Raw genomic sequence first — 13150 nt, forward strand, 5'->3', positions numbered from 1 at the left:
CAGGCATGTAAGGGATCTAGAGGTTGACAACATGTCTTCTTAACGGGAGTCCAGGAGCTCATCTCCACAAATGGACTTTTCAGGATCCTTGGGTGGCTCCGTAGTTTGAAACCAATTCTGGTTATCGCTTCTCGGCCTTTTGGCTAAGATCAAGTGTAGTATCTGTTCTTATCAGTTTAATATCTGATACGTCCCCTATCTGGGGACCATATATTAAATGGATTTTTAGAACAGGGAGATGGAAAAAGAGCTTGCTCTGTCCACTCCACGCATTGACCTGGTATTGCAGTATCTCCAGGACCGGTGCACCCCTTCTTTAATGCAGTTTCTAAAATCAGAAAGAATTGAATTCAATGTTTTTTGTTCATTTTGCTTGTTTGTCGGATTTGGGGATGGACTCTTTGGCTTTGCTTTTCTTCTCCTCATTGGATTTTTCATGTTCAAAGTTGCAGAAGCCAGATTACAAGCTCATTTTGGTTCAACTTCAGCAACTGTGCATTGCATTGCCATGTAATGTGATGCAATGCTATCTTTCTAGCTCTCCCTTTTTACTTCCTTTTGGATAAACAGACATATTAGGCAAGCATTTTGGAGCTTTCACCTAAATAACTACAGGTGGTGAGATAAGCTGCACAATATAATTGACCTTTCAGTATATTGTTGCACACACACCATCTATTTAGCAAATGCCCTTGTTATCAACAGCAGCCTTTTAAACTCACCTGAGCTAACAGGTATGTGCGCTGGTTACTCTGCTGCGCTTAAAATTTCTTTTTTGGTTTGCTACAATGCCTTTTCTGAAACGTTGTCTCCTTCTGCTGGAACACTGACTTCTTTCATTTAATGCCTGCAGACTATAAAAGAGAACCCAACCCAAAAAGTTTGGTTGATTAGTCTGTGGCATTCTGTTAAACTGTTGCTTATGGCGGTCTCTGTGAGCTTCTCAGCGACATTCAGCCAGCCAGGTATCCTGCCTGCAGTAGATGGAATGTGGCAATGGAACGCTGGCTGCGCGTGTCATAATAGGCTCTGAGCCTTTATATACCTGTGCACAGCAGCAGCCACCTTCAGTCTGCTGCTGGACAGCCAGCAGCAGCAGCAGCAGGAGAGGTATGTAATCAGGAGCCCTCCTGCTAAGGGTAGACAGCTGCTCGTTCCACCCCACCCCCCGCCTTAATTGGTTCTCCTCCCTTCCAACGGTGTTGAGGCGGGTGGGAACAGCAGGGGGTGAAGGTGCTGTGTTTAAAGAGGTGGAGTTATGCAGATCTAAAACGCGTGGATTGCAGCAGCAGCAAGCCGAAAAGTGCAGGCATGTAAGGGATCTAGAGGTTGACAACATGTCTTCTTAACGGGAGTCCAGGAGCTCATCTCCACAAATGGACTTTTCAGGATCCTTGGGTGGCTCCGTAGTTTGAAACCAATTCTGGTTATCGCTTCTCGGCCTTTTGGCTAAGATCAAGTGTAGTATCTGTTCTTATCAGTTTAATATCTGATACGTCCCCTATCTGGGGACCATATATTAAATGGATTTTTAGAACAGGGAGATGGAAAAAGAGCTTGCTCTGTCCACTCCACGCATTGACCTGGTATTGCAGTATCTCCAGGACCGGTGCACCCCTTCTTTAATGCAGTTTCTAAAATCAGAAAGAATTGAATTCAATGTTTTTTGTTCATTTTGCTTGTTTGTCGGATTTGGGGATGGACTCTTTGGCTTTGCTTTTCTTCTCCTCATTGGATTTTTCATGTTCAAAGTTGCAGAAGGCAGATTACAAGCTCATTTTGGTTCAACTTCAGCAACTGTGCATTGCATTGCCATGTAATGTGATGCAATGCTATCTTTCTAGCTCTCCCTTTTTACTTCCTTTTGGATAAACAGACATATTATTCAAGCATTTTGGAGCTTTCACCTAAATAACTACAGGTGGTGAGATAAGCTGCACAATATAATTGACCTTTCAGTATATTGTTGCACACACACCATCTATTTAGCAAATGCCCTTGTTATCAACAGCAGCCTTTTAAACTCACCTGAGCTAACAGGTATGTGCGCTGGTTACTCTGCTGCGCTTAAAATTTCTTTTTTGGTTTGCTACAATGCCTTTTCTGAAACGTTGTCTCCTTCTGCTGGAACACTGACTTCTTTCATTTAATGCCTGCAGACTATAAAAGAGAACCCAACCCAAAAAGTTTGGTTGATTAGTCTGTGGCATTCTGTTAAACTGTTGCTTATGGCGGTCTCTGTGAGCTTCTCAGCGACATTCAGCCAGCCAGGTATCCTGCCTGCAGTAGATGGAATGTGGCAATGGAACGCTGGCTGCGCGTGTCATAATAGGCTCTGAGCCTTTATATACCTGTGCACAGCAGCAGCCACCTTCAGTCTGCTGCTGGACAGCCAGCAGCAGCAGCAGCAGGAGAGGTATGTAATCAGGAGCCCTCCTGCTAAGGGTAGACAGCTGCTCGTTCCACCCCACCCCCCGCCTTAATTGGTTCTCCTCCCTTCCAACGGTGTTGAGGCGGGTGGGAACAGCAGGGGGTGAAGGTGCTGTGTTTAAAGAGGTGGAGTTATGCAGATCTAAAACGCGTGGATTGCAGCAGCAGCAAGCCGAAAAGTGCAGGCATGTAAGGGATCTAGAGGTTGACAACATGTCTTCTTAACGGGAGTCCAGGAGCTCATCTCCACAAATGGACTTTTCAGGATCCTTGGGTGGCTCCGTAGTTTGAAACCAATTCTGGTTATCGCTTCTCGGCCTTTTGGCTAAGATCAAGTGTAGTATCTGTTCTTATCAGTTTAATATCTGATACGTCCCCTATCTGGGGACCATATATTAAATGGATTTTTAGAACAGGGAGATGGAAAAAGAGCTTGCTCTGTCCACTCCACGCATTGACCTGGTATTGCAGTATCTCCAGGACCGGTGCACCCCTTCTTTAATGCAGTTTCTAAAATCAGAAAGAATTGAATTCAATGTTTTTTGTTCATTTTGCTTGTTTGTCGGATTTGGGGATGGACTCTTTGGCTTTGCTTTTCTTCTCCTCATTGGATTTTTCATGTTCAAAGTTGCAGAAGCCAGATTACAAGCTCATTTTGGTTCAACTTCAGCAACTGTGCATTGCATTGCCATGTAATGTGATGCAATGCTATCTTTCTAGCTCTCCCTTTTTACTTCCTTTTGGATAAACAGACATATTAGGCAAGCATTTTGGAGCTTTCACCTAAATAACTACAGGTGGTGAGATAAGCTGCACAATATAATTGACCTTTCAGTATATTGTTGCACACACACCATCTATTTAGCAAATGCCCTTGTTATCAACAGCAGCCTTTTAAACTCACCTGAGCTAACAGGTATGTGCGCTGGTTACTCTGCTGCGCTTAAAATTTCTTTTTTGGTTTGCTACAATGCCTTTTCTGAAACGTTGTCTCCTTCTGCTGGAACACTGACTTCTTTCATTTAATGCCTGCAGACTATAAAAGAGAACCCAACCCAAAAAGTTTGGTTGATTAGTCTGTGGCATTCTGTTAAACTGTTGCTTATGGCGGTCTCTGTGAGCTTCTCAGCGACATTCAGCGAGCCAGGTATCCTGCCTGCAGTAGATGGAATGTGGCAATGGAACGCTGGCTGCGCGTGTCATAATAGGCTCTGAGCCTTTATATACCTGTGCACAGCAGCAGCCACCTTCAGTCTGCTGCTGGACAGCCAGCAGCAGCAGCAGCAGGAGAGGTATGTAATCAGGAGCCCTCCTGCTAAGGGTAGACAGCTGCTCGTTCCACCCCACCCTCCCGCCTTAATTGGTTCTCCTCCCTTCCAACGGTGTTGAGGCGGGTGGGAACAGCAGGGGGTGAAGGTGCTGTGTTTAAAGAGGTGGAGTTATGCAGATCTAAAACGCGTGGATTGCAGCAGCAGCAAGCCGAAAAGTGCAGGCATGTAAGGGATCTAGAGGTTGACAACATGTCTTCTTAACGGGAGTCCAGGAGCTCATCTCCACAAATGGACTTTTCAGGATCCTTGGGTGGCTCCGTAGTTTGAAACCAATTCTGGTTATCGCTTCTCGGCCTTTTGGCTAAGATCAAGTGTAGTATCTGTTCTTATCAGTTTAATATCTGATACGTCCCCTATCTGGGGACCATATTTTAAATGGATTTTTAGAACAGGGAGATGGAAAAAGAGCTTGCTCTGTCCACTCCACGCATTGACCTGGTATTGCAGTATCTCCAGGACCGGTGCACCCCTTCTTTAATGCAGTTTCTAAAGTCAGAAAGAATTGAATTCAATGTTTTTTGTTCATTTTGCTTGTTTGTCGGATTTGGGGATGGACTCTTTGGCTTTACTTTTCTTCTCCTCATTGGATTTTTCATGTTCAAAGTTGCAGAAGCCAGATTACAAGCTCATTTTGGTTCAACTTCAGCAACTGTGCATTGCATTGCCATGTAATGTGATGCAATGCTATCTTTCTAGCTCTCCCTTTTTACTTCCTTTTGGATAAACAGACATATTAGGCAAGCATTTTGGAGCTTTCACCTAAATAACTACAGGTGGTGAGATAAGCTGCACAATATAATTGACCTTTCAGTATATTGTTGCACACACACCATCTATTTAGCAAATGCCCTTGTTATCAACAGCAGCCTTTTAAACTCACCTGAGCTAACAGGTATGTGCGCTGGTTACTCTGCTGCGCTTAAAATTTCTTTTTTGGTTTGCTACAATGCCTTTTCTGAAACGTTGTCTCCTTCTGCTGGAACACTGGCTTCTTTCATTTAATGCCTGCAGACTATAAAAGAGAACCCAACCCAAAAAGTTTGGTTGATTAGTCTGTGGCATTCTGTTAAACTGTTGCTTATGGCGGTCTCTGTGAGCTTCTCAGCGACATTCAGCCAGCCAGGTATCCTGCCTGCAGTAGATGGAATGTGGCAATGGAACGCTGGCTGCGCGTGTCATAATAGGCTCTGAGCCTTTATATACCTGTGCACAGCAGCAGCCACCTTCAGTCTGCTGCTGGACAGCCAGCAGCAGCAGCAGCAGGAGAGGTATGTAATCAGGAGCCCTCCTGCTAAGGGTAGACAGCTGCTCGTTCCACCCCACCCCCCGCCTTAATTGGTTCTCCTCCCTTCCAACGGTGTTGAGGCGGGTGGGAACAGCAGGGGGTGAAGGTGCTGTGTTTAAAGAGGTGGAGTTATGCAGATCTAAAACGCGTGGATTGCAGCAGCAGCAAGCCGAAAAGTGCAGGCATGTAAGGGATCTAGAGGTTGACAACATGTCTTCTTAACGGGAGTCCAGGAGCTCATCTCCACAAATGGACTTTTCAGGATCCTTGGGTGGCTCCGTAGTTTGAAACCAATTCTGGTTATCGCTTCTCGGCCTTTTGGCTAAGATCAAGTGTAGTATCTGTTCTTATCAGTTTAATATCTGATACGTCCCCTATCTGGGGACCATATATTAAATGGATTTTTAGAACAGGGAGATGGAAAAAGAGCTTGCTCTGTCCACTCCACGCATTGACCTGGTATTGCAGTATCTCCAGGACCGGTGCAACCCTTCTTTAATGCAGTTTCTAAAATCAGAAAGAATTGAATTCAATGTTTTTTGTTCATTTTGCTTGTTTGTCGGATTTGGGGATGGACTCTTTGGCTTTGCTTTTCTTCTCCTCATTGGATTTTTCATGTTCAAAGTTGCAGAAGGCAGATTACAAGCTCATTTTGGTTCAACTTCAGCAACTGTGCATTGCATTGCCATGTAATGTGATGCAATGCTATCTTTCTAGCTCTCCCTTTTTACTTCCTTTTGGATAAACAGACATATTAGACAAGCATTTTGGAGCTTTCACCTAAATAACTACAGGTGGTGAGATAAGCTGCACAATATAATTGACCTTTCAGTATATTGTTGCACACACACCATCTATTTAGCAAATGCCCTTGTTATCAACAGCAGCCTTTTAAACTCACCTGAGCTAACAGGTATGTGCGCTGGTTACTCTGCTGCGCTTAAAATTTCTTTTTTGGTTTGCTACAATGCCTTTTCTGAAACGTTGTCTCCTTCTGCTGGAACACTGACTTCTTTCATTTAATGCCTGCAGACTATAAAAGAGAACCCAACCCAAAAAGTTTGGTTGATTAGTCTCTGGCATTCTGTTAAACTGTTGCTTATGGCGGTCTCTGTGAGCTTCTCAGCGACATTCAGCCAGCCAGGTATCCTGCCTGCAGTAGATGGAATGTGGCAATGGAACGCTGGCTGCGCGTGTCATAATAGGCTCTGAGCCTTTATATACCTGTGCACAGCAGCAGCCACCTTCAGTCTGCTGCTGGACAGCCAGCAGCAGCAGCAGCAGGAGAGGTATGTAATCAGGAGCCCTCCTGCTAAGGGTAGACAGCTGCTCGTTCCACCCCACCCCCCGCCTTAATTGGTTCTCCTCCCTTCCAACGGTGTTGAGGCGGGTGGGAACAGCAGGGGGTGAAGGTGCTGTGTTTAAAGAGGTGGAGTTATGCAGATCTAAAACGCGTGGATTGCAGCAGCAGCAAGCCGAAAAGTGCAGGCATGTAAGGGATCTAGAGGTTGACAACATGTCTTCTTAACGGGAGTCCAGGAGCTCATCTCCACAAATGGACTTTTCAGGATCCTTGGGTGGCTCCGTAGTTTGAAACCAATTCTGGTTATCGCTTCTCGGCCTTTTGGCTAAGATCAAGTGTAGTATCTGTTCTTATCAGTTTAATATCTGATACGTCCCCTATCTGGGGACCATATATTAAATGGATTTTTAGAACAGGGAGATGGAAAAAGAGCTTGCTCTGTCCACTCCACGCATTGACCTGGTATTGCAGTATCTCCAGGACCGGTGCACCCCTTCTTTAATGCAGTTTCTAAAATCAGAAAGAATTGAATTCAATGTTTTTTGTTCATTTTGCTTGTTTGTCGGATTTGGGGATGGACTCTTTGGCTTTGCTTTTCTTCTCCTCATTGGATTTTTCATGTTCAAAGTTGCAGAAGGCAGATTACAAGCTCATTTTGGTTCAACTTCAGCAACTGTGCATTGCATTGCCATGTAATGTGATGCAATGCTATCTTTCTAGCTCTCCCTTTTTACTTCCTTTTGGATAAACAGACATATTATTCAAGCATTTTGGAGCTTTCACCTAAATAACTACAGGTGGTGAGATAAGCTGCACAATATAATTGACCTTTCAGTATATTGTTGCACACACACCATCTATTTAGCAAATGCCCTTGTTATCAACAGCAGCCTTTTAAACTCACCTGAGCTAACAGGTATGTGCGCTGGTTACTCTGCTGCGCTTAAAATTTCTTTTTTGGTTTGCTACAATGCCTTTTCTGAAACGTTGTCTCCTTCTGCTGGAACACTGACTTCTTTCATTTAATGCCTGCAGACTATAAAAGAGAACCCAACCCAAAAAGTTTGGTTGATTAGTCTGTGGCATTCTGTTAAACTGTTGCTTATGGCGGTCTCTGTGAGCTTCTCAGCGACATTCAGCCAGCCAGGTATCCTGCCTGCAGTAGATGGAATGTGGCAATGGAACGCTGGCTGCGCGTGTCATAATAGGCTCTGAGCCTTTATATACCTGTGCACAGCAGCAGCCACCTTCAGTCTGCTGCTGGACAGCCAGCAGCAGCAGCAGCAGGAGAGGTATGTAATCAGGAGCCCTCCTGCTAAGGGTAGACAGCTGCTCGTTCCACCCCACCCTCCCGCCTTAATTGGTTCTCCTCCCTTCCAACGGTGTTGAGGCGGGTGGGAACAGCAGGGGGTGAAGGTGCTGTGTTTAAAGAGGTGGAGTTATGCAGATCTAAAACGCGTGGATTGCAGCAGCAGCAAGCCGAAAAGTGCAGGCATGTAAGGGATCTAGAGGTTGACAACATGTCTTCTTAACGGGAGTCCAGGAGCTCATCTCCACAAATGGACTTTTCAGGATCCTTGGGTGGCTCCGTAGTTTGAAACCAATTCTGGTTATCGCTTCTCGGCCTTTTGGCTAAGATCAAGTGTAGTATCTGTTCTTATCAGTTTAATATCTGATACGTCCCCTATCTGGGGACCATATATTAAATGGATTTTTAGAACAGGGAGATGGAAAAAGAGCTTGCTCTGTCCACTCCACGCATTGACCTGGTATTGCAGTATCTCCAGGACCGGTGCACCCCTTCTTTAATGCAGTTTCAAAAATCAGAAAGAATTGAATTCAATGTTTTTTGTTCATTTTGCTTGTTTGTCGGATTTGGGGATGGACTCTTTGGCTTTGCTTTTCTTCTCCTCATTGGATTTTTCATGTTCAAAGTTGCAGAAGCCAGATTACAAGCTCATTTTGGTTCAACTTCAGCAACTGTGCATTGCATTGCCATGTAATGTGATGCAATGCTATCTTTCTAGCTCTCCCTTTTTACTTCCTTTTGGATAAACAGACATATTAGGCAAGCATTTTGGAGCTTTCACCTAAATAACTACAGGTGGTGAGATAAGCTGCACAATATAATTGACCTTTCAGTATATTGTTGCACACACACCATCTATTTAGCAAATGCCCTTGTTATCAACAGCAGCCTTTTAAACTCACCTGAGCTAACAGGTATGTGCGCTGGTTACTCTGCTGCGCTTAAAATTTCTTTTTTGGTTTGCTACAATGCCTTTTCTGAAACGTTGTCTCCTTCTGCTGGAACACTGACTTCTTTCATTTAATGCCTGCAGACTATAAAAGAGAACCCAACCCAAAAAGTTTGGTTGATTAGTCTGTGGCATTCTGTTAAACTGTTGCTTATGGCGGTCTCTGTGAGCTTCTCAGCGACATTCAGCCAGCCAGGTATCCTGCCTGCAGTAGATGGAATGTGGCAATGGAACGCTGGCTGCGCGTGTCATAATAGGCTCTGAGCCTTTATATACCTGTGCACAGCAGCAGCCACCTTCAGTCTGCTGCTGGACAGCCAGCAGCAGCAGCAGCAGGAGAGGTATGTAATCAGGAGCCCTCCTGCTAAGGGTAGACAGCTGCTCGTTCCACCCCACCCCCCGCCTTAATTGGTTCTCCTCCCTTCCAACGGTGTTGAGGCGGGTGGGAACAGCAGGGGGTGAAGGTGCTGTGTTTAAAGAGGTGGAGTTATGCAGATCTAAAACGCGTGGATTGCAGCAGCAGCAAGCCGAAAAGTGCAGGCATGTAAGGGATCTAGAGGTTGACAACATGTCTTCTTAACGGGAGTCCAGGAGCTCATCTCCACAAATGGACTTTTCAGGATCCTTGGGTGGCTCCGTAGTTTGAAACTAATTCTGGTTATCGCTTCTCGGCCTTTTGGCTAAGATCAAGTGTAGTATCTGTTCTTATCAGTTTAATATCTGATACGTCCCCTATCTGGGGACCATATATTAAATGGATTTTTAGAACAGGGAGATGGAAAAAGAGCTTGCTCTGTCCACTCCACGCATTGACCTGGTATTGCAGTATCTCCAGGACCGGTGCACCCCTTCTTTAATGCAGTTTCTAAAATCAGAAAGAATTGAATTCAATGTTTTTTGTTCATTTTGCTTGTTTGTCGGATTTGGGGATGGACTCTTTGGCTTTACTTTTCTTCTCCTCATTGGATTTTTCATGTTCAAAGTTGCAGAAGCCAGATTACAAGCTCATTTTGGTTCAACTTCAGCAACTGTGCATTGCATTGCCATGTAATGTGATGCAATGCTATCTTTCTAGCTCTCCCTTTTTACTTCCTTTTGGATAAACAGACATATTAGGCAAGCATTTTGGAGCTTTCACCTAAATAACTACAGGTGGTGAGATAAGCTGCACAATATAATTGACCTTTCAGTATATTGTTGCACACACACCATCTATTTAGCAAATGCCCTTGTTATCAACAGCAGCCTTTTAAACTCACCTGAGCTAACAGGTATGTGCGCTGGTTACTCTGCTGCGCTTAAAATTTCTTTTTTGGTTTGCTACAATGCCTTTTCTGAAACGTTGTCTCCTTCTGCTGGAACACTGACTTCTTTCATTTAATGCCTGCAGACTATAAAAGAGAACCCAACCCAAAAAGTTTGGTTGATTAGTCTGTGGCATTCTGTTAAACTGTTGCTTATGGCGGTCTCTGTGAGCTTCTCAGCAACATTCAGCCAGCCAGGTATCCTGCCTGCAGTAGATGGAATGTGGCAATGGAACGCTGGCTGCGCGTGTCATAATAGGCTCTGAGCCTTTATATACCTGTGCACAGCAGCAGCCACCTTCAGTCTGCTGCTGGACAGCCAGCAGCAGCAGCAGCAGGAGAGGTATGTAATCAGGAGCCCTCCTGCTAAGGGTAGACAGCTGCTCGTTCCACCCCACCCCCCGCCTTAATTGGTTCTCCTCCCTTCCAACGGTGTTGAGGCGGGTGGGAACAGCAGGGGGTGAAGGTGCTGTGTTTAAAGAGGTGGAGTTATGCAGATCTAAAACGCGTGGATTGCAGCAGCAGCAAGCCGAAAAGTGCAGGCATGTAAGGGATCTAGAGGTTGACAACATGTCTTCTTAACGGGAGTCCAGGAGCTCATCTCCACAAATGGACTTTTCAGGATCCTTGGGTGGCTCCGTAGTTTGAAACCAATTCTGGTTATCGCTTCTCGGCCTTTTGGCTAAGATCAAGTGTAGTATCTGTTCTTATCAGTTTAATATCTGATACGTCCCCTATCTGGGGACCATATATTAAATGGATTTTTAGAACAGGGAGATGGAAAAAGAGCTTGCTCTGTCCACTCCACGCATTGACCTGGTATTGCAGTATCTCCAGGACCGGTGCAACCCTTCTTTAATGCAGTTTCTAAAATCAGAAAGAATTGAATTCAATGTTTTTTGTTCATTTTGCTTGTTTGTCGGATTTGGGGATGGACTCTTTGGCTTTGCTTTTCTTCTCCTCATTGGATTTTTCATGTTCAAAGTTGCAGAAGCCAGATTACAAGCTCATTTTGGTTCAACTTCAGCAACTGTGCATTGCATTGCCATGTAATGTGATGCAATGCTATCTTTCTAGCTCTCCCTTTTTACTTCCTTTTGGATAAACAGACATATTAGGCAAGCATTTTGGAGCTTTCACCTAAATAACTACAGGTGGTGAGATAAGCTGCACAATATAATTGACCTTTCAGTATATTGTTGCACACACACCATCTATTTAGCAAATGCCCTTGTTATCAACAGCAGCCTTTTAAACTCACCTGAGCTAACAGGTATGTGCGCTGGTTACTCTGCTGCGCTTAAAATTTCTTTTTTGGTTTGCTACAATGCCTTTTCTGAAACGTTGTCTCCTTCTGCTGGAACACTGACTTCTTTCATTTAATGCCTGCAGACTATAAAAGAGAACCCAACCCAAAAAGTTTGGTTGATTAGTCTGTGGCATTCTGTTAAACTGTTGCTTATGGCGGTCTCTGTGAGCTTCTCAGCGACATTCAGCCAGCCAGGTATCCTGCCTGCAGTAGATGGAATGTGGCAATGGAACGCTGGCTGCGCGTGTCATAATAGGCTCTGAGCCTTTATATACCTGTGCACAGCAGCAGCCACCTTCAGTCTGCTGCTGGACAGCCAGCAGCAGCAGCAGCAGGAGAGGTATGTAATCAGGAGCCCTCCTGCTAAGGGTAGACAGCTGCTCGTTCCACCCCACCCCCCGCCTTAATTGGTTCTCCTCCCTTCCAACGGTGTTGAGGCGGGTGGGAACAGCAGGGGGTGAAGGTGCTGTGTTTAAAGAGGTGGAGTTATGCAGATCTAAAACGCGTGGATTGCAGCAGCAGCAAGCCGAAAAGTGCAGGCATGTAAGGGATCTAGAGGTTGACAACATGTCTTCTTAACGGGAGTCCAGGAGCTCATCTCCACAAATGGACTTTTCAGGATCCTTGGGTGGCTCCGTAGTTTGAAACTAATTCTGGTTATCGCTTCTCGGCCTTTTGGCTAAGATCAAGTGTAGTATCTGTTCTTATCAGTTTAATATCTGATACGTCCCCTATCTGGGGACCATATATTAAATGGATTTTTAGAACAGGGAGATGGAAAAAGAGCTTGCTCTGTCCACTCCACGCATTGACCTGGTATTGCAGTATCTCCAGGACCGGTGCACCCCTTCTTTAATGCAGTTTCTAAAATCAGAAAGAATTGAATTCAATGTTTTTTGTTCATTTTGCTTGTTTGTCGGATTTGGGGATGGACTCTTTGGCTTTACTTTTCTTCTCCTCATTGGATTTTTCATGTTCAAAGTTGCAGAAGCCAGATTACAAGCTCATTTTGGTTCAACTTCAGCAACTGTGCATTGCATTGCCATGTAATGTGATGCAATGCTATCTTTCTAGCTCTCCCTTTTTACTTCCTTTTGGATAAACAGACATATTAGGCAAGCATTTTGGAGCTTTCACCTAAATAACTACAGGTGGTGAGATAAGCTGCACAATATAATTGACCTTTCAGTATATTGTTGCACACACACCATCTATTTAGCAAATGCCCTTGTTATCAACAGCAGCCTTTTAAACTCACCTGAGCTAACAGGTATGTGCGCTGGTTACTCTGCTGCGCTTAAAATTTCTTTTTTGGTTTGCTACAATGCTTTTTCTGAAACGTTGTCTCCTTCTGCTGGAACACTGACTTCTTTCATTTAATGCCTGCAGACTATAAAAGAGAACCCAACCCAAAAAGTTTGGTTGATTAGTCTGTGGCATTCTGTTAAACTGTTGCTTATGGCGGTCTCTGTGAGCTTCTCAGCGACATTCAGCCAGCCAGGTATCCTGCCTGCAGTAGATGGAATGTGGCAATGGAACGCTGGCTGCGCGTGTCATAATAGGCTCTGAGCCTTTATATACCTGTGCACAGCAGCAGCCACCTTCAGTCTGCTGCTGGACAGCCAGCAGCAGCAGCAGCAGGAGAGGTATGTAATCAGGAGCCCTCCTGCTAAGGGTAGACAGCTGCTCGTTCCACCCCACCCCCCGCCTTAATTGGTTCTCCTCCCTTCCAACGGTGTTGAGGCGGGTGGGAACAGCAGGGGGTGAAGGTGCTGTGTTTAAAGAGGTGGAGTTATGCAGATCTAAAACGCGTGGATTGCAGCAGCAGCAAGCCGAAAAGTGCAGGCATGTAAGGGATCTAGAGGTTGACAACATGTCTTCTTAACGGGAGTCCAGGAGCTCATCTCCACAAATGGACTTTTCAGGATCC

General features: G+C 44.9%; 10 non-coding genes across 10 annotated transcripts; all 10 read left to right on the forward strand.

Moving 5' to 3' along the window:
• Positions 1-123: 123 nt before the first annotated feature.
• LOC141206673 (U2 spliceosomal RNA) lies at positions 124-314 on the forward strand. Its single transcript, XR_012277219.1, has one exon. It is a non-coding gene; the product is annotated as a U2 spliceosomal RNA (small nuclear RNA).
• A 1115-nt stretch (positions 315-1429) lies between these two features.
• Positions 1430-1620, forward strand: LOC141206674 (U2 spliceosomal RNA). The gene has a single exon (XR_012277220.1). It is a non-coding gene; the product is annotated as a U2 spliceosomal RNA (small nuclear RNA).
• Positions 1621-2735: 1115 nt separating this feature from the next.
• On the forward strand, positions 2736-2926 carry LOC141206675 (U2 spliceosomal RNA). The gene has a single exon (XR_012277221.1). It is a non-coding gene; the product is annotated as a U2 spliceosomal RNA (small nuclear RNA).
• A 1116-nt stretch (positions 2927-4042) lies between these two features.
• Positions 4043-4233, forward strand: LOC141205972 (U2 spliceosomal RNA). Its single transcript, XR_012276641.1, has one exon. It is a non-coding gene; the product is annotated as a U2 spliceosomal RNA (small nuclear RNA).
• A 1115-nt stretch (positions 4234-5348) lies between these two features.
• LOC141205977 (U2 spliceosomal RNA) lies at positions 5349-5539 on the forward strand. The gene has a single exon (XR_012276646.1). It is a non-coding gene; the product is annotated as a U2 spliceosomal RNA (small nuclear RNA).
• Positions 5540-6654: 1115 nt separating this feature from the next.
• LOC141206676 (U2 spliceosomal RNA) lies at positions 6655-6845 on the forward strand. The gene has a single exon (XR_012277222.1). It is a non-coding gene; the product is annotated as a U2 spliceosomal RNA (small nuclear RNA).
• Positions 6846-7961: 1116 nt separating this feature from the next.
• On the forward strand, positions 7962-8152 carry LOC141206678 (U2 spliceosomal RNA). The gene has a single exon (XR_012277224.1). It is a non-coding gene; the product is annotated as a U2 spliceosomal RNA (small nuclear RNA).
• A 1115-nt stretch (positions 8153-9267) lies between these two features.
• Positions 9268-9458, forward strand: LOC141206679 (U2 spliceosomal RNA). The gene has a single exon (XR_012277225.1). It is a non-coding gene; the product is annotated as a U2 spliceosomal RNA (small nuclear RNA).
• A 1115-nt stretch (positions 9459-10573) lies between these two features.
• Positions 10574-10764, forward strand: LOC141205978 (U2 spliceosomal RNA). Its single transcript, XR_012276647.1, has one exon. It is a non-coding gene; the product is annotated as a U2 spliceosomal RNA (small nuclear RNA).
• A 1115-nt stretch (positions 10765-11879) lies between these two features.
• LOC141206680 (U2 spliceosomal RNA) lies at positions 11880-12070 on the forward strand. Its single transcript, XR_012277226.1, has one exon. It is a non-coding gene; the product is annotated as a U2 spliceosomal RNA (small nuclear RNA).
• Positions 12071-13150: the final 1080 nt, after the last annotated feature.

Source organism: Phyllobates terribilis, unplaced genomic scaffold, assembly GCF_046119375.1.
Source record: "Phyllobates terribilis strain yellow unplaced genomic scaffold, ASM4611937v1 Scaffold_142__1_contigs__length_4687701, whole genome shotgun sequence".
Classification (NCBI taxonomy): Eukaryota; Metazoa; Chordata; class Amphibia; order Anura; family Dendrobatidae; genus Phyllobates; species Phyllobates terribilis.